Here is a 27990-nt window from a genome sequence, read left to right as displayed (position 1 = left end):
TAGCTCTACTAACTTTGGCAAACGAGCCTTTGGAACCGGAATAGGCCACAGATTCCAAGGCACATGAGGCATTGTGAAAATTACCATTGGAGCTACAATAGAAGGATCAACACATCCTATCTCATGTGGCTCAAATGCAAAAGCCTTACCATGCTTTGAAAGCATTTCTTTGAAGCACTTTGTCTCCTCCTGTGTTAGAAACTCCTCGCAACCAATCTGCAACTCTTGAAAAGACTCCTTTGTGACAGTATGCCCAATCTTTTTAGGATTCCTCAAACTTGGTTGTAAAGAAGCATGCTCAATCTTTTCCCTGTTGTTGGGTGGTAAGGGTGAAGCTACTGGTTTCACCTTCTTTGCTACACTCTTGTATTTAGTTTCAACATGGACTTCTGGGCCAGCTGTTTGGCTTTCTTTAAAGGCTTCTATTACTTGATACATTTCCATAGATCAAACTTCCACAACTTCATTTTCAAGATGCAAATTAGACCCCATTAAAGCATCAAGCTCACCCATAGTATCTACAAAAGAAACTTGTTCACACAAACCCAAAACATTTTCAGTAGGCTCTAGCAACCCACTCATTTTCATGCCTATTTGTACATTATGCACATATTGCCTCTCACATCTATTCAAATCTTCAATTTTTGTAAAACATACTGATCCATTCCTTGTTACCAAGGAGCCCGTTGAAAAAGTTTCACCTATTTTTGGATCAGGCGAGACCCTTTTTTTTTCTGTACCAGTGCAATCTCGCTTTACAATGGTACTTGGCCAAAACCCATCATTTCTCTATGATCATGAAACTCTTTGCTCACCTTTGGTAGAGGATGTTCTCTGAGGTTGTCATGATTTATTTCATGGTTTACACAAACTGTGAGAAATTGGACAACTTTTTTACCATCTTTGCTACGTATCCTAGCATATGTTGAACCATCATCCATTACCTTTGTTTCCATTCGAACTCCCACAATGTAGGGTTCTCCAAGGATGAGATGATATGAAGATGTATTCTGTACAAAGAAGTTTTGGTCAATCTTTACATCACCTATTGTTACCTTCACACCTGGACATGCTGCATACAATTCACCGGATGAATTGTTTGCAACTTTTACCATCCAGCCATGATCTGTGTCCATCAACCATTTGCACTTGTTGTAGAGACTCTTTGACATTATGTTTATTTCTGAACCATGGTCAATCAAGGCAACAAATGGCTCTTCAAGATCACCTACCTTGACCAAAGTTTCTGTAGTAGCCCTTGCCCAATGACTTCGTGAATAGTAGCTCCTAAGAATATCTTTAACTTCTTCATCATCATTTGAGAAATGCACTTGCTTCACTCTCCCACTAGTTTGGTAGCATCCTACCACAGCTCCATCATCCTCCTTATTTTGAAGTTGCATCCCTTGTGTCTTTGAGGTTTCCCCTTCAACCTGTGGACGAGAAACTTCAGCAAGGGTTTGCCTCTTCCTCTTGATGATGTCAATGATCTCCTCATGGAATTCATGCTTTGCAATGCCAAGAAATCTCCCAGAGTAAACTCAATTTTGCTATTTAAGATCCTTTCCTCCAAGACTTTCTTTAGATCTGAAGCAACCTCAATATCAGATTGTAGTTTATAAGTTGGGCCTTTTGTCTTATCTTTTGCTGGCTCTTTCTTCTTTCCTGTTGTAGACTCCTCCATGAGTACTTCATGTGGAGATGCTCCTTGTGTTGAGGGTGTTTGAGAAGGCATTGAGTCACTTCTTCCCCTACTTCTAGAAGCTCTTTTTGATGGTCCTTCATCAGCATTCTCACGTCTGCGCTTCTCTTCCACAATAGCCTCATTTTGTTGGCATTTTGTAATGTAGGCATGCACTGAAAATGAGTCCACTGGATCATTCCATCCTATTTCTAGACATATGCAATCACCTGCTTCATGTAGAATCTCTTTCGTAAGCTTTCCCTTTTTAGCTAATTGCATGACATTTGGCCAAATTTGACCATGATGGTCATTCACCTCTTCATCACTAAGATGCTCAATTTTTACTCCATAAGTAGTTGCCTCAACTAAAGAGGTGGCACGGTTAGTTTCCATATCTTCAACTAAGGTTTGCATTCCCCCCTTCCCAAAGTTAGTTCTCAAGGGTAGACCTGTCTCTCTTAAGTGGATTTTACCATCCTTAAATAAGACAACATCTTTTGACAAAGCATCATTAAAATCATCACAATCCCTTCTTACATGGTCTGTACTATCACACCAAATACATCTATTAACAAACCCTTCTTTGGGCTGTTGTCTTTGCCTACAAAGTGGCCCTGATGGTGTGCCTTTTTCTTCAAGCTTTACAAGCTTCACCTTCAAGTCACGCATTCCCTTCACAAGTTCATCTAGCATAGACTCATCAAACTTAGGAGCTATATAAGTAGGCTTTACCATTTTGTCAGAAGTTGAGGTTGAAGCACTTGTAGTGTTTACTACCATCTTGTCCCTTCTTCTTTGTCGTTTCGCAAGCAACGAGACAGCACCTTCAACTTCATTCCAGTCGGTCTTTAGTCCTTGCTCAGAATCTTTATCTTCAAGAAGAAGCTCCAAATTTTCTTGAAACACTTTACCTGCGGCTTGCAAGAAAAGATATGTCTTCTCTGCATCTAGTGTGGCCCTTTCTGTCCTAGTGAGTTGTGCATAGCGCCGCTCAAATTCCCTAAGTAGCTCTGTTATTGATAATCCTTGCTTTGGCTTGACTACCCATTCTAAGAATGTCCTTTTCGTCACTCTCTCTGAGTCCTCCATGAAATATTCCTCCTTTAAAGCTACTTTGAGTTCTTCCCAATTTCTCCCACGCCCATCTTTAATTGCCCTAACATGCTCCCTAATTTCTGGAGCAACAACTAGCTCAAAGCTTTGAATCATCTCACCTTCTGATACGCGATGCAGCTCCATCTCCTTGGTTACTCGCGTAAGTACTTGGTTACATCTTTGCCATTGAACTGATCCATTCTATTGACGACAGCTTGTATGGCCTTCGTTGCTGAAATCTCCCTTATTTCAGTAGCATGTTGTTGTTGCATGAACATTGCAAATGCTTGAAACATTTGCATTGTTGCTGGGTCAAAATGCATACCCTGTTGCTCAACATGATCACCCATGGTTACCCACAAACTCTCACCCTGGCACGTTCGCGTCGGGCTCACCAAAAATATGTCAAGAAGTTGGTGGTCTTGCCAGGAAGACACCGGGCCTCTTGCTGTGAGAGTTTGTGAGGAAGCTCAAGGGTTATGAGAAGGAGCTAAGATGTAGATAACATAGCTTCTAGAGCTAAAGAAGAAATGTAGCCAAAGAAGCCGCTCACTTTCCCTTACAAACACACACGTGATGGAGAGCACTCATGAAAGATAGTCAGAACAAAACAAAAATGAAAACATCGATATTACGATCATATCGTATCATGGGTAGGATAAAAGGATTAATGGATGAGTTAATGATATTTAATCTTTGTTTCCCAAATAAGCTGTGGATTGCTCTTTGGAACTGTAGCTTTGTGATTGCAATAATGTATATGTTTTGTCTAGCGATTGGGATTAGTTGTGAGTACAAATCCTCTTGATTCATAATAAAATAACCACATTCACATCAAAAGAGAAGTCATAGTCAATAATAGGTAGTATGATGGGATCTGGTGAGAGAAGTATTTCGTTGAGCCTTTCAGGACAAAATAGAAACACTATGCATTGTTGAAAGTGAATCTTTCGACTAATCCAAATGTTGACCCTAATAGATTGCATTGAATGGAATTGAAAGAAATTACCTCTATGTGGATTATGGTTATTCATCAATGATATACCTAGTATGTTCAAAGATAAAGGTGTGAAAGAAGTGAAAGGAGAAGAAGAAGAGAGTTTCTCTCCCAAGCCCTATTGTTGCCCTTAGGCAATAAGGATACTACGGGGAGAGAAGTACCTGTAGCAAGGAGACTCTAGAGTTTGTGGAAGAGAATGAGAACCTTAAGAGAGAGAGATGCTTGTGTAAGATGAAGATATGGTTACTAACCTTGTGCTCATAATTGTTTCCCGCAAGAAGGTTGTACTCATTACATTGACAAGGTTGTTTCTTGAATACCTTCCAATGAAACAATTAGGACACAACAAGAGAGATCAAAGGGGAAGTAAGATAGAATTAGAGATAGATCTAAGTGTGGTGGTGGTATTAAAGATAGACAATAAGAGATAGAGATAGAGTTAGAGACAAGTATTGGACTAGATATGCAAATGAAAGAAAAACTAGCAACATATATCTTACATGAGAGCAATCGCCACCTTAATAAAGAGAGAAGATGAGGCAAGACTTCAGCCTTTCTTCAAGGGAAAGTATGGAACTAAGATGAGTGCCTCACTATGGAATTGAGCTATTCTCACTTACTCATAACTTGCCTTAATGAAGAGAAGGTTGCCCTTTTTATAGGTGAGGGAGCCATGTTTTACATAATCACTTGATTAGGCTAAAGAGTTAGCCCAAATCAAATTTTCTTTGGATATTTCTTAAAATGGGCAATATTAGGACTCAAAATATCATGAAATTCAGAATTTTTGGTCGTTGAGGCTCCATGTGGGTGCATGATGTATGTGGGCCCCACCTAGGCATCTTCTGTGTGGCTCCAGCAGGGGGTCCCAACTTGTGTGTCTTGTCCTTCAAGGCATCTTTGAGGTGTCACATTCACATGCCTATGTATTTTACCCTCCAAATATCTTATTTAATGGAAAAATACCGAGATTACCTCTTTTCACTTGATTCACCTATTTACCATCTCTTCTTGCAGTGTAGTTTTGAGAGGTTTTTTCACTGGTTTCCCTGTAACTTTTGACCTGTAACTCGGATTGACATGCTTCAAAAGGCAAAATTGGCCTTCTAAAAGAGCTTGACTTGGTTTTGGCCTTTTCTCCACGCCCTTAGGTTGGTATTTGCAAATTGGGATGGTCCAAGAAGCTTTGGATCTTCCTTTTCATAAAGTCTTCTAGTAGGCCCTTCCCTCTTGTATGTATCCAAGAAGGTATGCATTATTGAAGGGTTATATTATTAAATAAATGTGGAAAGAAGAAAATAATTAATATATGGTAGGGTATAGCTGAGATATTAGAAGAAATATACAAATGCTTTTCCCCCAAAAAAAAGAGGCACAATTATTGATACTTCTCTTGCAGTACTTTCTAATAGTAATGTACATTTATATTACTTCAAAGGTAATACTAAGGTATGGTAGAAAGCTTTTATTTATGCATATGAGTATTATATGAAGTATACTTATGTGTCAAAAAGTCACAAGATAAATCGTTTAATGCCCGTTCCCACTATATACGTGCCACAGCACGACAACGTAACCATGGTCTACCCAATATAATAGGATATGCTCCCAACCCCGCTGGCAGCACATGAAAATCAACCACTTCCTCTGCATCATATGCCTCCACTTCTAAGCTCTTTACAACACCCAAACATTTTACTTTTAGATGGTTTGTCAATATAATCCAGAGACCTGACACCCCAGTCACTGTAAGACCCATCTTCTCAACGCATGAGTGTGTTATGACACATATTTGGGCTCCACCATCCACATAACCTTGTCCTAGATTTTTTCTTTTATGCCACACATCCACTATCGGACAAATGTCTGGTAGCTCATCCATCGCTAACACCTTTACTAAACCTTTCTCTCGCTCATTCTCCATTGGATTAACCATCCTCTTCCACTGTCGCTTTAGTTTAGGCACCATGTCTATAAGCTGTCCAAGAGTAACATCCGCTTTCTTGCTTGTCAAATCCTCCTTCAAGTCATAGCTTAATTTCCCATCCCCTAGTGGAAAATCTGAAACATGAAACTTGCGACGAGCCCTCCTTTTCCTCTTGGCCTTGACATCCTGGCCTTCGTGGCTCTTTCCCTTCTTCTTACTAGGACCTGGGGCACTTCTTCCTTCCTTTTCCTTTGTGGTCCTCTTCCCAATAGGCATCACTAATGTATCCTCTAGCTTTGATGCCTTCTCCAAGGTGACTACACTTAGCACTTTTGTCTTTCCCTTTTCCTCGTGGGTTAACCCACTGGTTCCTTCTTCTTCCTGAATTTCAATGCCATAATCATTTGACCTATTTAGTACCTGTCTTGGCAATGGACCTATTTAGTACCTATTTAGTACCCCATCCTTGGTGACTTATCACATTGTGGGCTGATGTGGCCCAACTCTCCACAATTATAACATGTGGGCGTCTGCCTCCAGAACCTACCATTGCTTTGTCCAACACCATTCCTAGGTCTTTCTTCACCTCGTGGCTGATTTGCAAACCTCCCTCGACCTCGATTATTTTCCACTTGACCTAGCATGTTTAGGCTGAGATTCTTCATTAAATCTACCACTTGCCTCATGTCTTGCCTTAGCCCATCATCTTGCACTACTGTAGTGACCACTACTGGAACAACCTTAGGAGTAACAGAAACCACTGGTTCATGATGAACCCCCAGCATGCGACCTTGCAAAGAGTCCATAGGCTGAAATTCAGACCTCATGGGCAAAGACTCCACCCCTAACTGGCTCATTTTCCTCAGCTTCCACTCTTTGTTCCTTGCTACCTTTAGTGCATCTTCATATGTCCTAGGCTTCTTTAGCTCCACTCTCCAACGTATAGTCTCCCAAAGACCAGCCAAGAACCTGCCCTTCTTCATCATGTCAGGCGGGGGTACTTGTGGTGCTAAGGCCTTGCACATCCTCTCCCATGTCAATGAGAACCTACGTATGTACACATCTACTAGCTCACCTTCCTTTTCCACTAAAGCCTGTACTTCTTTCCACACTTTGTCGGGATCTTCTATCTTCACAAACTCCACTTCCAATCCATGCCGTAGATTGTCCCAACTCAATCTTACAGGTGGATCAGCCACACGCAACTCCTCTTCAAATGCTTTGGACCAAACTCATGCATCACTCTTCAAACAGATTTGTAGAAGACGTAACATCTGTGCCGAGTCATGAATCTGGTTTCTAATGCAGGCAACCTCCATCTTTTCCAAAACTTCTTCCACATCTTCATCACTTCTTCCATGAAACTCCGGATAAGAGAAAGCCATGGCTACCCAAGTTACGATGCTTTGAGAACCCCTTCGAGCACACGTGCAAGAACCCAAAACTTTTCACTACCCAATCCCTAGAAACTTCAATGGAGCTTAGCTTTAGATAAGGACAAACACATGCACATCAAATGAGTTTTCATAGTTAATCATTGGAATTACAACAGGCAAAGGACATTCCAGGATCTCTCGTAATCTTCTTGGCCCGAACATAAAGACTATGCGCTGCTCAAAAAAAATCTTCCTGGACACATGAACATTTATCTAGATTCTCTGAGTTAAATGAAAAGGAGTGAATTGAGGGCCATTTTGATCATCCATTAAAGTCAATCATGAAGCTCCCAAGAAGGCACACCTGACTTATCCTCTGATTTTGCCAGAATTTCAGCAGCATAACAGCATAAATGGCTCAAAAGAACAAAAAACCAGCCATCATAACTTGAAAAAATTTTGGCTGAGTTTCCCGAGAAGTAGAGGAGTAAGAACCCAAAATATAGACTGTATATGTATGCATAAACTGCCAAAAATAGAACCCGAGCATCAAGTAGGAATCACTAGTACATAGCCTATGGCAAGGTCACGAAAAGGGTGCTCCAACTACCTGTATCACCGAAAGGATCTCCACATTTGAGAATCCCCCAGCTCAATAAAACCTCACGCTATCGACCCTCACACGAAGGCTAATGCAAATCGCGTATAGTGAAGTCTCAGAAATGACTATCTTCCAGACCAAGTCTAAGAAATGGCTGGGACTGCCAAATAAAACCAAATATGGCTCCACAAAGGCGTACAATGGCAGTTTCCACAAGTAACGTCGCAATACATTATGGAGACATTGAAGCAATACTACCTTGCTGTGGATCGTCAGCAGCTCAAAATGGTGCGTGTGTTTGGTACAATACCAACAGACAATGCGCTCAAACAGGCGCCAAATGATGCATACCCACAACAATTGCAAGTGACACCACTGCTAGTATATCACTGTACTCCAACTACCTGTACCTGTGTGAATCACCTGTACCTATACCTGTCCCTGTAACCTGTAATCCCGAATCTCGAAGCTCAAAGCTCGAAGCAGAAGGACTCGAAGAAGATCCTCAGCGGGGGCACCAAAAGAATGTGAGCGGGATGGAAACACACAGAACGCCTCTATACTGACTTAACACACACTCTTGGAATGATATACACACACACTATGGGGCACCACTCGGCTTACACAATCCACCTGGCTGAGACAGGGAACACACCAATGGAGTGAGAGGAGAGAGGCTTCCCACTTTCCCACTCAACACAGAGACACACACACACACACTCACCCAAAAACTCAGCTCAAAAGAGGAGAATCTCTGATGTTTAGATACAAATGAGCTTGGGCCAACACCAATGGGGAAAATAGTTTACACAGTATTTAAGAAATACACCAGATACAACCACAAAGTTAAGTAGAGGCTTCACTCACCGGAGAAGATTACACATAAAAATAGCAAAAATAGAGTGAGAAATTTGGAAAAATGGACAGCGCCATCGCATCCGGAATGGCCCAAAACCCCAGTCTACAATGTCAAAGTGCTCAAATCCGACCTCGGATGAGCAGTTTATGGCCAAAACAGGCTCCCAAAAACATAGTTGCGGTTGTTCCTCCTCTCTTCTCCACGTTTTTTCTAGTCTTCTCTCTGTTTTTTCAGTTCCCACACTTAGCTTTATTACTTGGGCACCCCTGGCCTTTTAGATGACCTCAAACAGACCCCGAATAGGCCAAAAGCTGACCTCGCAGTACATAGTTGTAACCCTGCTGCACCCATCCGCACACCTGGCACTCAACTTTTTCCAGTAATGTATCCCGTCACCACCTGAAGTGGCCGCAAAAAATGGTCCTCATGATGAACTTTCTGCATAGTTATCGCAAGAAAACACCCACGTTGTGTCCGTACTCATCCACGTGCAAGTATTGACCCCGTTCGGCCTCCTGATGCCACTAGATGCCATCTGATGCACCTGCTTACCTCATGTCGTCAACCCGCGGATAGCTTCCTCGAGATGTTTTACGCACTACCAAATCCTCATTATTATAGAAAAAACACGCTGGTATTGGTGATAGTGAAAATTGATGCACTATGTACATGTTGTCCTACCTGTACACATGTGGGCCCCACGTAACCACTTGGCTCTGGAAAATGGGCAATCCTTTATTTGATGCACCATGCATGGATATGTACATATGCGCAATCCCTTGCTCCAAAAAACTCCAGACAGCGACGTAATCATGCTTTTGTTGTATGCGAATGATGTAGTGCTTCTAGCACACACTTTAGAAGATGCACAAAATCTTATGGTTGTCCTTGAGAGCTTTTGCTTGCATAGTGGGTTGATTGTGAATGAATCCAAGACAAAGGTTATGCTTGTGAAAACCAACCATAAGGAGAAGCCATGCATTGTGTACAACAATGAGACACTTGGAGTTGTTGAGAGCTTTAATTACCTTGGCCTTGAGGTTCCGTCCAATCACAAGTGGCATGAATGTGCTATGCGTTGTTTGGAAGCGGAAAAGAGATCATATTATGCATTTGGGAACATGTGTAATGTGGGAAACATCAAGTGTTGGGTTCTCAAAAAGTATCTTTTTGATGCATTGGTGACATTGGTTCTTCTTTATAGAGTTGAAGTGTGGGGCGGGATCATCTCAAAGTCTACTTGGAAAGAGTTTGAGAATGTCCAAAAGAATTTTCTCACAAACTTTCTCCAAGTGAAGACACAAACACCATATATGCTCCTACTTCTTGAGTTGGGATGTCTTCCAATTGAAGTTATAGACATGGAAAGGGTTGTGGAGTACAGGATAAAGATGCGTCAAATCCCCTCACATCAACTTCCTACAATTGCATGGAAAACAAGCAAAAAAGTTCAAAAGATGTATAAAAGCAAGATCTTGAGCACGGGATGGATGCAAGACATAAAGAAGTGGTTTGGGAGATGGGATGCATTACACTTGGTACATGATGCTTCAATTGACTCCCAAGTGAATGAAGCTTTTCTACAACGCCAATGTATTACGGCTTGGGAGAAATCCGGTGGGTCATGCTTCATACATTACACCACCCATATGTAAAGAATGAGGATGCAAGAGAGCTACACAAGACAAGCACAAAGCACAAAGAGATGGAAAGCTTCTTCTTCTTCTTTACAGAAAAGAGAGTACAAAATGACTAAGTGCTAAAGCTGAAAAGTAGCACATATGTACATGCGGTCACTAAGTGTGAACTCGCTAGAAGCGTACTAGGCTGGCACTATAAGTGTAGTCCAACTGTAGAATCACTGGCAGAGATCCTCCGTGTCGGTCACCTAACGCGCCAGTGAGTAAATGCCATAAGCGGCCAAGACCCGTAGTGGATGCCAGCTCAAGGTGTAGATCTCCACATCTCAACACCATATTGCCCCCAGATACAAACCATGTTCTTCACTGAAAGAGGAAATCATACTCACAGTTACATGCTTGAGCCTATCCCCTTGTCGGTGATACGCACTATCGCAGCCATTCGGATTAGCTCCCATCTCCTTCGATGCGAGATAGGGTGTTGGGGCAATGGACAAGAGTCAAATCTACTGTGCACATTAGGCTCACTTCAAGTTTGAGGGTCTAAGTACCCCACACTACTAGAGTGCTCAGCTTTTGGTCACATCTGAACTTGCTTCTCTCACATTTTCAGCCATAACTTAGACCTCCACACTTTCCTCTCCCAACCAAAGTGTGGGATCTCCATTGTGTCTCTCATCACCACAATTTTGGAGCATCGAGAGTCACTCATTAGCCATAAACATACTACATCACATGTAACTTTGGTCCCATAGGTCATATTTGACCTCCAAGGAAGATAATAAAATCTATCTGTCCATCTCTCTCTCTCTCTCTCTCTCTCTCTCTCTCTCTCTCTCTCTCTCTCTCTCTTATTTGGAGCACATGCACATGCACGTGATTACAACAGGGGCATATTTGCCTCTTGAAAAGAAAAGAAGGCATCATGAATAACGAAGGGACATGTGAGCATGGTGTAACTAAAGACACATGATTTGTTAAGTTAGACTTTACGAATCTATTTGTGAGCGACTGTCAACTATGTATGATAAAGGAAAAAAACATCACGTGTACATGAGTGTCATGACATGATGCATATGTGAGTGGAACATCTCTATGACAATCCACATGCGCTACCTTTTGTTATTGCAATAGAATTTGATGCCCATTTTGCCTTTGTAAGGCATGTTTTCCATCATGTGAAGGTCATAATTGTCATGAGTCCGTGAATCAGCTAAATCATAGATTAGTGTACCAAAAGTGGTGTCTTGAATAGTCCTTGGATAGTGCTTTACAAAACCCATTTTCATGTTTTACATGTAAAATAGACTACTATGTTATATATCAAGGGATAGATTTTTAAAAGTAGGATCTAAAACAACAAGGCCCTACAAGTTTTTGGAATTTTTTGTAAAAATTTTACTTGTCTCCACTTTTTTTTTCCATACTCACAATTTACTGTAGTAGAGTTAAATTATCTCAAACATGAATGTACAATAAGCCTCAAGCAGTGTATGTGCCTTGAGGAGTCAAAAGAAACAAAAGGGTGTAGGACCTTGTCTTTTCATAGCCACTTACACAATTTCAATTCAAGATCTGCTCCAATTGAAAGGTAGAACTTGTAGTTGACACTTTTTGAATACTAATGCTGAAAAATGTTTACTTTTTTCATCAGAGTTCTTGTTTTGTTCAACAAAATTAATCCCTTCCTTGCTTTTTTGAATGATTCATTTGCATTTGACCATTGTCATGGAAAATGTGCGGTCTAGGTGGGAAGGTGTGAAACCTTTGGCTCTAAGAGTTCATGAGCAGATTCACAAACACCTTGTGAAAAAGTGTTTATGGAAATCTCCAACCCTCTTCCTAGATATGGGTTAAAGTCTAAAACTATTCATGATAGAAATTCACAAACCCTCTTTCCTATTGTGCTTGGAATCTATTTGTTGTTCTATGTGAGTGTGTGATGAAGAGATCACTAATTCACAACCAATCTAACTTAAAAAGAACAATTAAAAACACTAAAGCTTCAGCCATGAGCCTCAAATCTCATAAAGCACAAATCCCATTCAAAACCCAAACCTCTTTGATGGAATAGTCTCCCCCCAATTACATAGTCGTAACTTCAAACTGTTGAAAGGAAAACACTATCTTCGACCTTCACGATGAACATTTTTTTATTTTTGCAGAGATTTAAGAGCCTCCATATAAAATCCCACACACCATTTTGATGAATGGAAACCCTAATTCACTCCTTCACAAGCTCAGATACAAGATAGCGGCGAGGCGCAACTGCACCGCGCACACTCATAGAGCAATGACATGAAGTGAATCAAAACGGAAAACTTTTTTTTTTATTTTTATAAGAAGCATCCCTATCTCTCTTCACCATATCCAAATGTGATGATGTGCCAAATTTGGGTCTTTTATCCAATTCTTTTACCAAAACTAGGTCATTTTTTATCTCAATTTTGTGGGATCACTCACCCAAGGATAAAAATCATAGATATGCATCAATTTTCATTAATTTTTTAATCTGGGTCACTTTCCATACAATTTTATGACGACGACTATTAGCTACTATTTTTGGTAGTTTTTTCCCGCATCAATCTTTCTAGGCGTGTGAGGTCCCCAACCCCGAGAAGATTGGGGTGACTTGATAGATGGCCTTCCTTTATTCTCCTTTTTTGTTGACGACACCCTACTCTATTTCCACAAAGTAGAGATACAAGCAACAGAAGAGAGAAAGTCCTCCATCCATCGTTTACATGGTTATAAGGGTCATATGCCACAAGCCAGGTCGATAAATCTAGGATTCCAATGAAGCTATTTCCTAACATAAAGATGAAATCCCATTGACATATTTAGAATCCATAAAAAACGTCTTTTTTCCCACATTTAAGAGGCACGGCCGCCATCCATAAACCATAAATATGATATGAGACTTAGTCTAAACTAAATAGTAATTTTATGTCATGTAGATTGGGGACATCTCGACTCTTGGCACAATGAGTCTTTAATTTCACTTCTCTTGATAAGAGGGAGTGGATAGTTCCTTGACTAATTGAGACCACCCATCCTTGATTGGCAACATGAGATAGCCTCCACTTTCCACCCCACACTGACACTTTTTATCACACTGTTTAACATATACAAACAATGTTCCTTAATTAATTCCAAACACAGGTTCTTTTATACAGCCCTTTAAACAATATACTAAAAAAATATTCAAAAAAGGCCTAGTGAAGACAACCCTATTATTCAACAAAAAAAACTTTTCCAATTTCTCATGAATTGTCGCTACCCGTGGACTTTCTCTCAACATTTAACCAATAGAGCCTTTGCAAAGGATTTATTTGCTAACCGCAAATTGCGCAACCTTCCCATTCCACTAACCGCGAGGCATCCCATTAACCGCGAGGCATCTTGCTAACCACCAGGCATTCTGCTACCTGCGAAGCATCCCGCTAACCGCGAGGAACAAAAGAGAGCCGATAACCTCAGCTTAATCTCCGCTAACCACGGAATCATCTCGCTACCCACGAGGAACAAAAGATATTTTTTCAATAATTCTTCTCTTTAAATGATTCTTCAAACATGATCAACCAATTCTTCATATCAATCAGAATCCACTTATCAAACAATAACAATTTATTAAGCAATAACAACTCAAATAAACAATGACAATTTATCAAACAGTTCTTTCACTAATCTATGAAAACATATGCTCTTTTCTTGTGATAGAATCACGTTTCTTGGACGGTTTAAGGGTTCCCTATGCTTAGCTTCCCAAGTCAAAGATGAATAGCAATGCAAAATTATAAATTTGTCTTACCGGATCAGCAATATGTTCGATTACCTCCCGTGTTTGAGGTTGGACGACTTCGACTTCTTCCGCGACCAATACATCCTCTTTAGCAACATTTGGAGTAGACGATACCTTCTTTTTCACCTTCCTTAGAGGTGGAGCGACATGAGCATCCTTCGAGCTTTGAGTTACTCGCTTCGGGGCCATCGTATCGATGTACAGAAGAGAGAAAGAGAACTCAATAATTCCAAGGGCAACACGACGATGGTAGAGAAAAACTTGGAGATGGAGATGGCTTGAAGGTAAGAGCTCGAGAGAGAGAAGGTATTTCCGACGTCAAAGAAAGAGAGCTTCTACTTTTGAGAGTGTGTGTCTGTGTCTTCAAAGTGAGGGAAGAGGGGTCTTTATATAGGCTCTTAAGACCAGCTAAGAATAGAGGGATAAGTTCGCGTACGTTCGCGGTTCCCAATTTTTTAAAAATATATTTTTCTTTTTCTTGTAGACACGGATTCCGATGCACGATTTCGGTTCTCCAATTTTAGAAGAAGCTTGGGTTCCAAAACAAGAACTCTAAACGTTACTCCCTCCTATTTCTTTCCTAAAAATACTCCTCCTTTTCGAAAATTGTTCTCCCTTTTCTAAAATTACTGTCTCTTTTCAAAAGAGTCAACTCTTATCTCTAGATATAATCTTGAGGCTTAAGTTTCCCATCAACCTTATTTTTTTCAAGTGAATAAAGACCATAAGTAATAGTTCTAAAGTCCGATTTTCAATCCAATTGTTGCGTTTGAACGCGTTATGACTTAACAAAATGAGAACCTTAAATATTTGCAAAGTCCATAAAATACTTTTATTGAAAAATGTTGGGTACATTAGAAGGCGAGATGAGTGTCCCACCATGAAATGATTGGAATATGTACATTATAAAACCACATTGAGCATGTTATCAAGTGGAAAAACAGGAACAATGCCACAAACAGTTCCACGACTCCTCAACTAGGTATCTACATGACACCTACCACAAAAGTCACTTCAACATATATTACATAGTATGTACATTATTGCTTTTATTCCATGCATCAAAAAGTATCAAAAGTGAGGTGAATGTTTTTATTTCACTTTGTGTATATTCCATAGCATGGAATCCACCCCCTCTAAACCTTGACATCCTCTTATATGTGCAACAACAGTATTTGTTAAGCATCAAAACTCATGGTCAGATACCATATCTTTACTTTCATCCTTAGTTGTATATAGTTGGCTCCATCATCTTTCTCAATTGATTTTGAATCAAATGGAAGAGTATCCTTTCTTCTTTTGAACACTTTAACACTTTTTGTGCAATTGAAATTTTTATTTTTGTCCCATCCAGTTCATGCAAGGTGTAAACAAGTTGCATTTACATGCATATGCTTAATAGCATAAGGGCCAAATCATCTCTTCACAAGATTATTTTTTGTGGAGTGATGGTTTTCAAGGCTACTATTATATACATCAATATCCAATCGCCTTCTTCAATAGATTTTGGTCTAAGACTCAAATCTATTGTTGAATATGTCTTTGTTTTTCAACCTTGCATCTTTTAGTCAAGGTTTTGCAAGCACAATGTCTTCATGCCTTCTTTCCATTGTCATATGCACAATGTAAGAAGGTCTTGTCTACTTATTCCATCTTCCCATGGAAATACATTCCATGTAAGAACTACATCTTCAATTACCATCTTGGATTTTTGACCATACATCAATTCAACAGGCATATAAAAATATGTACCGTATGACTAGTCCGTAATGCAAAAGGTAATAGCCTTGGCCACTCTCCAAGCTTACCTTCACAAGAGTTATCCAAAGATTTAATTATTGGAGGATACCCTCTTTCAATCTTGCCATTGCCCTCTAAGGTTATAAGAAAAAGTTAAGGATGATTTGATGCCCATCCTAGAGAAGAATTCCCTTGTTTCTTCAGCATCCAATTCTCCTCTATCTATAGTTATCTTTCGCACACATCAATAGCGACAAATCATGTTGTCAAGAAGAAATTTAAATACAAGTTCTATATTTTTTTTCTCAATGAATGCCCTTCAAGTTGATAAGACAAATTACCATATACCTCATTTTCCAAAGTCCAAAAGGCATTGTGACCAAGTCTACTACCCATTTGTAATTTATGGCCAATGCATAAGTAGGATGTAGTCCATCACGATGCCATACATTTGAATACATTCTGCATGTCACACGAGACTCCACAAAACTTAGCCACATCCTTATACATCCCTTTCCAGCAATATCTCCATTTTACTTTGGCAAGTATTGTCCATACACCTTGATGTCCTACCCATAAACTTTCATGGAACTCCTTGATAATCTTTTGTTGAGTAGTCTTATCACCCACTAGCCACAACAAAGTTCCATCTCTTTCTGTAGGATGCTTCCTATCCTCTTAAATTCTTGCTCAGTAATCATCCTAATTTTACAAGGTACTTAAGTAGTGACGTATCAAGATCTATTCACCTCATATAGCTCCTCCAAAAGGAACTCATGTGTAGATACAAAACATCTATAATTATTCTTTACATGAGCAATAGTGTAAAAATTTGTGCCTACATCATCTCCCTCAATAATCATGTGTTGTTCATCTTCATACCTTGCCCTGGATAGCATATCTACCATTGGATTGTGTTTCCCTACAATATGCTTGAACTTGGGATGAAAGGAATTTATATAGACTATCCATCAAACCATAGCAACGTCAAAGTTAATGAAAAATTTGTAATCATTTCAAGAAGAGGCAAGCAATCACCCCTATCAAATACTTCTTATCACACCTCAATGCTAAGACCAATCTCCATAATTACCTTTTTAATTTCACATAATCTCATTGATGAGAACTCAGAATCTTACCCTCAAATCTCACCACATACCTTCTTCACTCATCATCATCTTGCCCTATTTCCCATCCTATCACTGTAGGACTCATGTACACTATCACAATGACAGGTCTTTCACACGCATAGTGTACCTTTTGCAAGGTTGGTGATGAAAGAAGTAGCTTCTTTAGCTTCCTCATGAATTTTGTGTGCTCTTCTTCCCATTGAAACTTTTGATTCTTTCTCAACAACCTTTAAAGAGGATCTGCTACATGTGCATAATGTGATATCCAAATAAGATAGAGGAGACAAGCACCAAGAAATCTTCAAACTTCAATGATAGTTGTAAATGCTTCTTTCATGTTTTTGATTGCATAGTACAAGGTAAGACGAACTTCTTCCGACCTAGAAAAAATATTCTCACAGTCTTCGATATGGTCTACAATAAAATTATGGCACCCCTCAAATCCATAGCTTCATCTTTGTCTTTTGTTCGGCACATCTTCAAGAAATGGCATTGTGATTTGAGGTATGAAAGTCATGTAGTAGCACCTTGTTCATCTTGTTTATCATATGTGCATCTAAATTTGTTTCTCTTTGAGGTAAGATACACACCCTTACAAGTTCTAAAAGTGCTTTCATGGTATTTAGATCTCTACTCTCAACATCTAGCTAAAACTGATCGTACCCTAAATAGAGATCTCCCATTGAGTAAATTGACCTTCCTACAAATGGCTCTGTAAATTCATCCACAATTGGTCATGTACCCACATTTTCTGATGGACCAGGTAATCTTGTTTGCAGTTTTCATGTCTTGTATGAAACGTAAAGCTCCATTGTTTCTATCCACAATGAACGACCTATTTGCCATCGAGTAAATTCATTCACAATTGGTCATGTATGCACATTGTTTATGGTAACCTTTTTTGTAGGCTGCATGTCTTATAAGAAACATAAAACTCCATTCTTTTTAGGCACATTGAACCACCTCTTTGAATATGGCATGCAAGAAGGCTCCAAAATACCCATGCCAAGCTTCTCATTGAGAAGCTCTTTTAATGTTGGTAAATGTGCTTTTGGAACCAAGATTGGATGTAGATTCCAAGGTAAAATGAGGGATAGTGAAGATCACCATAGGTGCAACAACACTAGGATCAACACATCCTATCTCATATGGATAAATAGCAAAAGACCATGTCTTGAAAGCATTTCCTTTAAAACAGGTCTTCTCTTCTTCTCTTAAGAACTCCTCATAGCCAACCTTTGGTTCTTTTAAAGATTCCATTGTGAACTTGTGTCCATTCCTTTTTGGATCCCTGAGGTTGTTCTAGTTTTCTCTTGCAATTTCATAGTAAAGGTCAAGCCACTAGTCTCACTTTCTTTGCCACAATTTTGTACTTGGTCTCTACCCACACTTTCGGTCCTGCATTAACATTGAATTCTTTATGATCCTCAAAAGCCTCAATCACTCCGCACATTTCCAAAGAGCACACTTCCATAACTTTGATTCCATCTTGTATGCTATAATCCATTATATTAGTCCAAAGCTCAAGAATATATCTAAATGAGAAACTTGCTCAAAGAAACCTGAAATGCATTCACTATCTTCTATGAAACCATTTTCCCTCATGTCTCTCTACACATTTTATACATATTATTATGCACTTCTTTTCATATCCTCAAGATTTATAAATCATACTTTCCCATGCTTTGTTAATCATTGAAAACCTGTATATTTGGAAAAATATGAACTTTCTAGGGGCCCTTTTGGATTAACACTAGGTTGGTAACCTAACAGCACATAAAAGTGTCCTTTCAGGGTTTTGAAAAAAACCACCAAAACCATAGTAGATCCACTCATTTTGTGAAATCCTTTCATGAGGTTATTGTTCAAGGCCTACTACACATGGAAAAAATAAGAAACTTGTAAAATTTCTCATCTTTTGGTCACACCAAGCCTCCAAAGTTGATGGACCAGTACATTTTCATCAAAACAGTCATTTCTTACGTTTTGTTGCATAAAAATAAGATTAGGGATTTTTGTAGGACTTGAGATAAATTCCCTAGTTAACTTCAATGGGTTGGTGATCAGAACATATGATTGCTTCTCACTCACTATTTTTTGTTTTACCAAAATAAATAGGTACAAAAAAGTTGAATGTTTACCATTCTGCAAACCTATCGTCAAACTTTCTATAGCCACGCTCAATACAAATAATACATGCATGTTTTCTTAGTTCCCTATTGTCCTTTAGGTTCATAAGAAGCCATGCAGCATGTCAAAAGAATAATACATCTCTTACCAAGGGGAATCTTGGGGACAAAGATGAAGTGCTAAATGTAGCAAACATGAAAAAACTGGGTTCAACATTATGAGTTGTAGAATCCCATAGAGACTATTCAAAATTAACCAAATTTGATCCTTATGACTAGATATGGTTACTACCTACAAAATGCATGTATTTGTCACAAGAAACTAACAATATTGAAAAAGCTATACTTGATATACTAGAGTGTTTCGTTTTCTTCTATAATTGAAAAAATCAACCATCGTTGTCTACTATGAAAAATAGGGCATTAGGTGCCCCAAAACTCAAGGAATATTAGCTTTATGTTACAATATGCGACATGGAAAATCAAAACTGCATTTGGATATCATGAAAGCCACCAAAAAAATCATAGAAGAGCTAAAATTGGCTAAAAAACAGGATTTGACAATTTTTGTAATTTGGTCATAACTTACAACTTTAACATTTATTTCTCCCTAGAAGCATCAGGACATGTTGAGGGCTACTAAAGATAGTTCTCTAGCATTATAGACCTCACAAACATGAATTCTAGAGTGGTATAGTTGCAAAAAGTTGAAAAAAGCCAAAAATAGGACTCGTTTTTTTCACACAGTTAGGTTGTGAAATGTTGTGCAAGGACAAGGTTAAAGATAGAATTGATATTCCAAAAAAATGTCGAGTTTTTTTCAGCTCATGAGACAACTTTCTAGACAGATAGAACCTCAAAATCTATTTTGAAACTCTTGACATAATTCAAGGAAAATGGTCACTTCACAGGACATAAAAGTGTCCCATTACCAACCTAGTGTTAATTAAGGTTAATTAGAGTCCAACCAATGAGAAGAGGGTGGTGGACACACTCTATACCCTCAAAAATGTAGGGGGACAAGGTAGGCTTACGCTTCTTAATGGCCTCTTACCTAGTGAGAAGGTGTGTGTGTGTGTGTGTGTATGTGGGGGGGGGGGTCCATTAGGAAATATGTAAAATAGCACGGGCAAACAAATTAAGGGATTTATAATTAGGTACATTTACAGAAAAATATACTTACATAAAGGGTTTTTCAATTGAGAAAGTGAAAATTTTCATACATAAGGGCTAGTTTTTGTATACAAAAATGCATACATAAAGGGTACATATTATACTTGAAAATATACAGGTAAGGGATTATTTAAATACCTCTTGTTCTCAGGTGCTATATACAATTTTAACATAGTGGACTCCTCAGGGGGCGGGGGAGAGGGGGACACTTGGAACCTCCAAGTTTCCCTCCTTTTTAACCCGGTTTTGAAAAAACCAAAAATTTTCAATTTTTAAAAATTTCAAAATCAAATCTTATCTTCTTAAAACCCCACAAAACCTATTTTATGATTAAAAAAAAATTTGACCTCCAAAAGTCAAAACATGCATTAAAAAAAGCCCTAAATTAAAAAAAAAATTCAAAAACGTTTGAAACATCATTTTCTTCTATCCATAGCCCTCCCCCCCCTCCCCCCAAAACTATTTCATACCTAAAAAGTGTTTTTCTCTCTCTAGAACCTCTTTTTCAAATCCTCCTTGGTTGAAACCATCACACTCACCCTCTACTCCAATACTCTCTCTACTACCATCTGCAATGCTCCAACAAGTAAGCTCTTCTCTTCTCCCCTCCCACCTCCCATTGCCACACCAAGCAAGGGTCATCCATATTCTCCTATCTCCATTGCCACCACGCTTCTCCCCTCCTCTGTCACTACCACCTCCCATTGGCATACCAAGCAATCTCATTCCCTTTATCCCACCTGCATTGTAGCAACAAACAAGGTCCTCCTCCTCCTCCTAATTTTCATTCGTTACGTATGGCGAGCTCTACTCTGCAAAGGCGGCCAAAGGATGAGGTCACAACACTTGCATGCCACAACAGAAGTGATTTACATGGTAAGTGGGTGCCACAAGAGTTCATCAGGTGCTTGGATGTACATGCAACCATGTGCTATTGGCCCTCACTGTGTTCAAAATTGTACATACTTGGATTATCATTAGAAAGGAAAGCTCCTTGGATTCAAGAATCGCAAGGACAAGGGGACTATAGACAATAGGTACCATTGTAAGGTTGGAGTATTAGATATTGGGATGCACCTCCTTGTACATACAATTTCACTATGATAGTTGGATGTACAAGCTTAGAGTGTGGACTCTCTTACAATATTGTGTAGATGGCACTATTGCAAGCTTTGACATTATAGTGAGGATGCCCAATGATGCTTTGGAAGTTTTCCAAGTGAAAAAGCATTGGACTTGCTACAAATAGAGGCGTGGAAGACCCTGCAGAATAGCAAAAAATACATGTTGGAAGCCATAAAACCGACTAAACTGCATACCTGATGAATCCCGTAGCACACAATTGAAGCTCTCCATGAACAGAGAGAGATAGAAAGAGAGGTAGAGCAAGAGAGCACGTGCAGGTGTACCTCCTACAATGGAGTGCTACATCGGCACGGCAAGAGAGAAGAGAGGAGAGGAGAGAAGAAAGACACAAACATTGGGTGCAATCTTCCCATGTGTAAGAGTGTGCATTTCCCTCTTGCACGTATTTATTTATAGATTCTTCAATGCTAAAAAATGAATACACGTTGGCTGGCCGGGCATAAATGGCCATAGCTCATAATGAAAACTTGAATTATAAATGTACATCAAATGTGATATCCTCGTGTAGCCTTAGGTTTTACCACTTAATAGCTGCAAGAAATAAACAATTATCAATTTCCATTACATGTGTAAGAACATTTGGCCACTATGGGTTTTGAGGACCTCCAACAAGCTCAATTTCGTCTATAAGGTCACAAGGTGAGAATCCTTCCACCAAAATTTCACTCCATCATTTTTTCCTTCTTATTGTTGAGAATGTTTGCAGATTCAAAAGAAAATGTAAGACAAAATGAAGGTTCAAGAGGACTAGGTCATGGATGGAACTATGCCAGCATAGCTTTGTAACTCTTGCATTATTGAAAACAATACCCTCTGTAATTAATTCTTTGCTTCAATAAATTTTAGACTTTGAATATGATTTTTCATTCCACAATAGAGCTCTTGTGTACAACTTAATTCGGTGCCATTTATAGTAAACATTAAAATTTACGTGCCACAATAAGATGAATGTCCATTTTTTATAAAAGTGCCTTTTTTAAAACTTTTTATATATATGGAAAAAGGGCCTTCTTTCAAAACAGAACCATTACAAAAGGGGGGCCTGGATAACTCATTCAAGATTTTCACTTTCACAACCCTTGAGCTCTTCCACTTTATATCTACACCTTAGACTAGATATGGATGCCTCCACATTCTCTGCATCTGCACCCACATCCAGCCTTTTGAGTGTCACACTTCAACCTCTTCCTGAAGGACCCAATTACAAGGGGAAGTTTGATCTTTAGACCTCCTTCACTCGTCTCCCCAACCTTGACGCCATAGTTGACCTCCACATGGATACATTTGCTGAGATTTCAGTGTTCACGGAAGAGAACATCATAAAGTATGTCGTATCTATCCCCTCACATGCAAGGATCTAGGTGCCTTGAGATCTCTTGTGCTACATCCACAAAGGTGAACGCACATTCTCCAAGCGATTGAGACGATTCCAAGAAATTGCCGCCGATGCAGGACATTTCTTGGACTAGCAGGCCCCAGGGGTGCCAGTGCTGAAGAACTGCAAATTGGGGGTGGAGTACCTTTCTTGGCCGGCTACATTTATCTTTCTTGTCAGCAGTGAGGAACCTGATTTGGAGGAGGTACACCTTCCACACCTACAAGTTGGGTCCATCATCAAGAATGCTTAGGATTAGGAGGGTGTCTCCTTGAACCATGTAGTGGAAGGCCACGCACTTTAGCTCAAGTACCCTAGCGGACTCGAGGAAGTGGTTGAAAAAGCCATCGTTGTGGCTGACAATAGTGAGACCCAATAGGATGCACCACTGCTATATGAGGCTATCCTAGAAGTAGAAGTCAGTCTCATTTCATTAGTGATAGTGGTTGGGGAGGAGAATCTTTTTTTGCATGACTTGGAGAAAGCATTCGGCATGTGCATGGATGAGTGTCTGAGTGTTGTCATGGTGTGATACGTACATAGTGGGAATGCATGATACAATATCTATCTTGCAACTTTTTAGATACATAATTATATTTCTTATAATGTACATATGTATATCTAAGTATAATAATAAGATTTCTATCTCATTCTATTATTTATCTCAAGGGTAACCTATTCTTACTGTACCGTCAGAAAATACTATAGGAAAAGCATCAATAGCTCCGCCTCTTTAACTTGGGGCAAAAATAATTGGTTATTTATTTTTACTATCTCATTATCATCTCATGCCCTAGCTAGATCCTATATCTAGGGTAACTTCCAATATATATATATATTCTATGTATTTTTCATATTTTTCTTATATTTCTTTTAAATAGCTACTAGGAAGAAATCAAATGCTAGTGGGACACTAGCTTCCATGATTCTCAAAGATACCCCTATTTTAATGCATGATTACAAAACTTTGTCAAGGAGCAAGTCATGCTTTCATCTGGCATGAGGTGTCTATTGGAATCAAATAAAAGTCTAAGCTAAGGGGACCACAAGAAGACTTTTTCTACCAAAATTGTACTTTATTGTGATGATTTTTTACACAATGTTCCAATCTGAATTGGAAAAAGTAGATAAAATGAGAGTCGTAGCTCATCAGCTGAATTTTTTGCCCATATTTATACTTTTTTATTGGAAGCCACGGTTGAGGAGATATGATCAAAATATTGGACCCCAGTCTGCCCACATCATGCAGGGACAACTCATTTCCAGCTTTTCTAGTTTCTGTTCACACTGGATCTTCTCTTCTTGTGTAAACCCTTTGGGGTTCTCTTCACCTATAAAAGGGGACCTCTTCTTCGTTGAAAACCATCGAAGCATTCAAGACATTGATGAGAGGAATTCATGAGGGAGTGAGAGTAGTAATGCCTAGTTGTACTTAGCCATTAACATAAGCCTAAGCCTACACTTTCTCCTAGAGGAAGACTAGCCATTCTTAAGAATAAGCTATCCTTGGAAGATCAACTCTAATCAAAGAAGGTCTTGAACTTGGTGAATCATTCAACGTGGAAGTCTTCCCTCTTCTTCTCTCTCCACCAAAAAATGGTGTCTAAGGGTTTGTGAAGTAAGATGTGTTCTACATTGATACTTTGTTGATTTCTTGTTGTTTTCTTTTTCATTTCTAATCCATCATACATTTCTAATCCAATATATATCTCTAATTTCATCTCCCTTCTCTAACCAAACCTACTTCTCTCACTCTTAGAAATTCATTCTCTCTATAAATTATAGGTTCTCCTTGCTACAGGTACATCTCTCTCCGCAGTATACTTATTGCCTACGGGCAAGAATAGGGCTTGGGAGGAAAATTCTCTTCTCTTCTCTTCTCTTCTCTCATATCTACATACTAGAGTTATCCTAGATGAATAATCCACATGATGAGAATTTCTATCGCTTCCACTCTATGGGATCTATTAGAATTAATGTATGGATTAGCCGTAAAATACACTTTCAACAACGTATAGTGTTTCTCTTTGGCCCAGAAAGGCTCAATGAAATACTTCCTTCACTGGATCCCATCATACTACCTCTTACAGACTATAACTTTTATTTTTATGTAAGTGTAGTTATTTTGCTATGAACCAAGAGGATTTGTACACACAATTAATCCCAATCACTAGACAAAACATATATATTATGATAAGCATAAAACTACAATTCCAAAGAACAATTTGTAGATTGTTTGGTCGGCAAATAGTCTACAATTTGGAGACTGTTTGGTCGGCAAAAATTGAACGCCATTAACTCATTTATTGACCCTTTCATATTACCCATGATACGATATGACCATAGCCTTCATTTTTCATCTTTGTGTTGTTTTGATATTCTCTTCTATGTTCTTTCTTTGAATGTGTGAGTGCAAGGGAGAAAGAGTGGGGCTTCTTTGATTGCACTTCTTTCCAAACCCTAGACTTCATGGCATCTATGGTTTAACTCCTTCATATAGTTTTTAGATTTCTCTCACAAAATCTCACAGCCAAAAGCCCAATGCTTTCCTAGCAAGACCACAAATTTCTTGACATATTTTTGGTGAGCCCGCGAATCTGCTAGGGTGAGAGTTTTTGGGTAACCATGAGTGATCATGTTGAGCAACAGGGTATGCATTTTGACCCAACAACAATGAAAATGTTCCAAGCATTTGCAATGTTCATGCAACAACAACATGCCACTGAAAGAAGGGATATTTCAGCAACCAAATCCATACAAGCAGTCATCAATAGAATGGATCAGCTCAATGGAAAAGATGAAACCAAGTATCTGTGTGAGTATGTGAAGGAGATGGAGCTACATCATGTGTCTGAAGGTGAGATGATTCAAAGCTTTGAGCTAGTTGTTGCTCCAGAAATTAGGGAACATGTTAGGGGAATTAAAGATGGGTATGAGAGAAACTACTGACAAATGAATTTTCAGGGAATTTTGGGATGATCTCAAGGGCCCATTCGTACGGGTGGCCATTCAAGGTGTTTTCGAAGAGGCATTGGATGCAAGTGTTAAGAGAGGGCGTATCAAGCCCATCCCCAAACAGATCTGTTGCTATCAACTTAAACATTGGCATTCCATTACGATGATTTCAGTAGCATACAAAATTATTGCCAAGGCGATAGCTCTCAGACTTGCCCCCTTCCTGAGTAGGATCATCTCTCACCATCAACACGGGTTTACCAAAGGGAGATCTATATATGAAAATATCTTGGCAGCAATGGTAGGACTAGAGTATGCATCCTTCTCTAAGCAAGAGTGCCTCTTGATGCAGCTGGACCTCGACAAAGTCTATGATACTCAGGCGGTCCGGGGCGGGCAACAAGAGAGGCGACCTCTAAACACCCCTCAAGGCTCCCGTGCTGCTCAATTGGGGCTGGGGCAACCACAAGCACAACACAGCAACAAACCCACAGCCAAACCCAAACAAGATAGGGGCAGCACCTAGTTATGGTATGCGAACTAGGACGCAAGAGAGATTTTGGCACAACCAAGAAGATGCACCACACAACACACACAAACAACCTCACACCAAGACACACACAAACTGGACCAGAGAGAGCTAGAGCAAAGGGAAGAGAGAGAGAAAAGGATCTTGCGTAATACCTTATTTGTGACTTGCAAATGGAGATGGTTCGTTATGATGCTATCGTAGAACTTGTGTAAACTCACTCAATGCTTAGTGATTGCTAAACATTGCCAAAACACACACACACTGTCTTAGGGTGTGGGAGACCTCTCACCACAATACCCTCTTACAATGGACACAAAACTGGCAATGGAAAAACACACTAAAACACTTTCTAAAATCAAGATCAACCGATAGAAACTCAAATACACAAGTCACCTTGAATTCACCAAACCGTATTGCACAAATGGAAGGATGAAGATTTGAACGTCGAATCACGCCTTTGATGCACCAAACCTCAATTTATTGATGATGAAGGAGCATATACAATAGTGGTTTTGAGATTTGTGGAACTCACGCTCTCTCACTTGCAATGTGTAGCTTGAAGGATTCTCTCACACCAAGAGAGAAGCTCACAAGTGGTTGCTACACCTAAGTCTCTCCTCACGCATAGAGTGTTGGGGTGCTATGTGAGATGTTGGAGGTTGTTTTACAAGAAGGAGAGGGGCCTATTTATAGGTTGGAGACCCCTCATAAAGATTATTGGAAATCCTAATTTACAAGCTAACAAATCAGGATTATGATTTTTTTGAATATCAAAACATTGCGGGCCTTCTTTGTCTGCTTGAGTCATGGGTGTGGGCTCAAAAGAGAGCATTATTGATGGTGAATAAGGTGAAAGTAGAGTTTTAAGGAAAAGGAGAGAGAGAGAGGGAGAGAGAGAGAGAGAGTTACTTTGTACATGTCTTGAGATGAGGTGTCTTTTATGGTTAGGTCAATGCTATTTTGTGTTAGTATGTTAGTGGTTAGTGTTAGTAATCACTAGAAAGTTAATGTTACATTTACAATGGGTAGAATGAGGTGGTTGGTTGAAGTAAGATGGTTGAATGAAGTGAGCAAATCCTTGTGATGGTGAATCTTGAAGAAGTTTTGAACTTACTTGTGTAGGTTCTCAAAATGGCTATCGATCTTCTTCTTCGTCTTCCCTTCTTTACGCCACCGCCGCCAAGGTTGATTATCGTGATGAAAATGGTAATTCCGTTGATGAGATCTCTTGATTTGCAGAGGTTAAGCATGGTACACATGCTGAATTTATGTATATATATAAGGGTTAAGATGGAATTGTACTTTGGAGATAATAGAGAGAGGCATAGAGATGGTGTATGTACATGGAGAGCTCATATGAGAGCTATAGGAGTAAGTGGGGAGGTTAATGGTGAAGAAGGTGAGAGAAACCATTGAAGGTGCAGGTTTGAGTGAGGGATTGAGAGGAATGTGTGTGTTGGTGTGTGCGTGTGTGTGTGTGTGTGTGTGTGTGTGTGTGTGTGTGTGTGTGTGTGTGTAGAAGTGTGGAAAGAGGTGAGAGAAGACTATGGGCTATTTGTGAGAAAAGTGGGCAGATTGGGGTCCACTCAAAAAATCATAGCTCACCGTTGGTAGCTCCAAAAATCATGAAAACATTTGAGGGGATTATTCAGAGCGTGGGCTACATTTTCTCATTTGACCACCGCTCCAAATTCGGAGTGGAGATGGATATTAAAAATCCCACCAAAAGACCTGTTTTTTATGCCTGCAAAAGTCTTTTAGTGGCCCCCTCCTTTGTTGAATTTGTACAATGCATACAAGAGTGAGCCCCTCCTTTGTCATATTAT

At 39.4% G+C, this 27990-nt stretch overlaps 1 protein-coding gene across 1 annotated transcript in view; it reads left to right on the top strand.

Moving 5' to 3' along the window:
- The window catches only part of LOC147434290 (uncharacterized), a 249312-nt gene that overhangs the window by 36602 nt on the left and 184720 nt on the right, over positions 1-27990 (top strand). The gene's annotated exons all lie outside the window — the stretch shown is intronic.

The sequence above is a fragment of the Adiantum capillus-veneris genome, chromosome 19, assembly GCF_014529385.1.
Source record: "Adiantum capillus-veneris isolate H3 chromosome 19, ASM1452938v2, whole genome shotgun sequence".
Taxonomy (NCBI): Eukaryota; Viridiplantae; Streptophyta; class Polypodiopsida; order Polypodiales; family Pteridaceae; genus Adiantum; species Adiantum capillus-veneris.
Note: the sequence above shows the minus strand (reverse complement) of the source record. Positions and strands in the feature narration are given on the sequence as shown.